Source organism: Mus caroli, chromosome 7, assembly GCF_900094665.2.
Source record: "Mus caroli chromosome 7, CAROLI_EIJ_v1.1, whole genome shotgun sequence".
Lineage (NCBI taxonomy): Eukaryota > Metazoa > Chordata > Mammalia > Rodentia > Muridae > Mus > Mus caroli.
This window is the reverse complement of record NC_034576.1, coordinates 105,998,927-106,002,409: the sequence shown is the minus strand read 5'-3', so window position 1 is coordinate 106,002,409 and position 3,483 is coordinate 105,998,927.

Below are 3,483 nucleotides of genomic sequence, written 5' to 3'. Positions count from 1 at the left end.
AACATAGGATGTACCTATGCAAGTAACTCAAGCCTTCTATGTAACTGTCATTTTTGTATTTTCTCACAGGAATTTGAGATTTTTGTCTCATATTTGGAGAAATCTTTTCACATAATATTAATGTGTGAATTATAATAAAACTAGAAAGTAAGAAAATTTCCGTCTGCATCTGCCTTTTAGAGGCTATGCTATGAGCTTGATGAGTGTTGAGTGCATCTATTAAGTCCTTGCTTTTACCAATGTGTGATGGAATGGATAAAGGCGCATTTAAAAATCAGTGAGTCACAAATGACATTAAAATCTTAAAAACAAGCCCATGAAGAACATATAATTTAAAAATTAATAACCGCTGGCAATATATCATAAAGAGACATATAAATGATCTAGTATCATCTGCATATGAGGAACATTTCACACAGTCACAGCAACTGACACAGCAATCTCTCAATCAGAAAATATGATACAATCCAGCACTGCAGCCATTAAACTTACATGTTCTAAGCTCCATATTTCAATGGAATATTTTTCCTCACTCAGTGTAACCTTTGTCAGTCTATTTGTTGAGTATGCATGGAGCCCAGGGTCATTCTCTAACACTGCATAAAGCAGGTATGCCAAAAAATTATAGTAACTTATATTCACTATTGAATTTTTATCTTAACTATCACCTGGTCTGTATTATAATGGTCCTCAAAGCTTCTATAACTTTTTTTTGTCACACTGTATCCTTATTTATATTTATATCAAAAGCCTTGCCAAGAGCAATGAACTTCATACATTTTTTATGCTATTGTGTATAGATGGCTGTCTGTATGCAGGTGAGGTCAAGTGAAATAAATAGAGCCTGTGTTTAGGCAATGGAGAAAGGAAGGTGCCGCTAAGAGTTTTAGAGAGAGAGGACGGGACAGATAGGGGAGAAAGACAGAGAAAGATGGAGGAAGAGAACGAACCGGATCCACGTGGCTTGAAATAGCCACAGGTAGCTATGGATATCATAGAAGAGCAATAGAATAATATATGACAATTCATCGAATCTAGGTGGACAGCTTGTATCAATACCAGTTGAGTTTTGAGTTCTTTGTATGGGCATTTTGTGGGTTGGGAATTTACTGTTAAAAATCTGACTGATAAATTACAAGCTTCTGGAGTTTTCTTTAAACGGGGCTGGGGGTTAGAGCATGTCTTGGCAGACTAGCCAGAGGGGACAGATGACTGGGAATGAGAGCGGTCCAGTGGCAAGAGAACCACGGGAAATAGGGCAGACCACCAATCAGGGAGAGCCATGGAGTCAGGAAGATCACCATTGCTGGCGAGTAGCCCGAGTTAGCATGGATTTTTTTTAACTTTTTTTAAAAATATTTTTATTAGGTATTTTCCTCATTTACATTTCCAATGCTATCCCAAAAGTCCCCCATACCCNCCCCCCCCCCACTCCCCTACCCACCCACTCACACTTTTTGGCCCTGGTGTTCCCCTGTATTTTTTAATAAATACATGTTGCAATTATGTGGCATTATTTCCTGTTATATAAAAAGTACAGATCAGCGTGTAAAGCAGTTTACATATTTTTGAATGACTATTCTATCAGAAACATTGAAGATCAAATTGACAATGAAAATGTAAATATATTTATGAAAATATAACCATTTAGCTATACCTCAAAATAAGGTAACCCTAATCTTTCTTAGTCTATAAGGGAATAAATTATTTCATAAGCAGTCAATAAAGTTAATGTTAATTTCACTATGGTGATGCTGTCTTTATAAAAATATATAACTTCTAAATATTATTTTCCCCTTTCTTTTCACATTATTTGTTTTATCTACAATCTACAAACTTACTGAAGGCACATATCTGAGCTCATATATTCTTTAATAAAAACAGTTGTTCAGTATCTTATTTATCACCAAAACTGTTTCAGCAATTCTTTTAATTACTATATCTAGTGTCTCCTCTACATATGTCAGTTTTGTTCCTAGCATAGATGATGAATAGAGAGATAGATGATAGGTAGGTAGACAATAGATACACAGGTAAGTAGATACTGATATGTGGGTGAGAAAGGCTTACTAAATCATCGTTGTCCAGTTTCTCTTGGTTTCCTCCACATCCCTGTGTGCTGTTTTCTACCTATGAAGACTCACATGCACATTCAAGCCACAGTACTCGTCCTACCTTTTTCACTGCCAATTTTCCACCCTTCTATATCTTTCTTACCTAGAAAAACTAGATGTTACTAAAAATTGAACTACCATTTAAACTCCTGCACTTTGATTGCAAGTTTAACTTCTTCAACCCATAGTGAAAAAATTTCACCTTGACATATTGTGTATATCCCAATATATTGTAATTGTGTATTTGTATATTTCAATAATTGTATATTTCAATATACAATAAATGTAATCTACTATATAAACAATCAGAAAGAAAAAAAAACACATGATAATGATATTAGATGGAGAAAATGCCTGGGCCAAAATCTAACACACCCACATGATAAAAGTCCTGGAGTGATTAGGGATGCAAGGGACATATTTTAACAGTCAACATAATAAAGGCAATTTATAGCAAGCTCAAAACCAACTTCAAATTAAATGGAGAGGATCTCAAAGCAATTTCACTAAAATCAGGAACAAGACAAGATTGTGCATTGTGTCCATACTTATTAAATATAGTACTTGAAGTCTTACCTATAGCAATAAGGCAATTAAAGGATATTAGGAGAATGCAAATTAGAATGGGAGAAGCCAAAGTGTCTTTATTTAAAGATGATATGATAGTATACATAAGTGACATGAAAAATTCCACCAGGAAACTCCTCTAGCTAATAAACACTTTCAGCAAAGTAGATGGATACAAAATAAACTCAAAAGATTAGTTGCCATCCTATGTCCAAATGCCAAATGAAATCAGGAAAACATCATTCACAATGGCCTCAAATTAGATCAAATATCTTGGTTTAACTCTAGCCAAGGAAGTGAAGAACTTATTATTATATAAACTTATTATAAACAAAATAAATTCTTCACTAATTATTGCAAAAATGGAACAAAATAATTCTATATTTGCTCTCCTATATAAACTTTTGATTGTATATTCAATTTGTCCCCATTGGTACATTATAGAATCATTCATGGGATCCTGTATAAACACTGCTGGTCAAATTGGGGGGGACTTTACTCTAAGTATAATTTAAGCATTTATAAAGAGGGATGAGACTTTTAAATTTAATAAATACCTTAATAGTGAATTAGTTTCTGCATATTTTTCATTCGGAGGATTTCTAAGTGATAACTCTATATAAAATCAATGCATTTTCTTTCTTTTTATTACTAAGAAATGTACACTTTATATTTATTTAAAGTTCTTTTGTCTTTTTATTTAGTCTTTCTTCACCACAGCCTCCCTTTCTTTTATTTCAAGCCCCCCTCATCTTCCCTCTTTTATGGACCCAAATATAGCTGTCTCTTGTGAGACGATGCC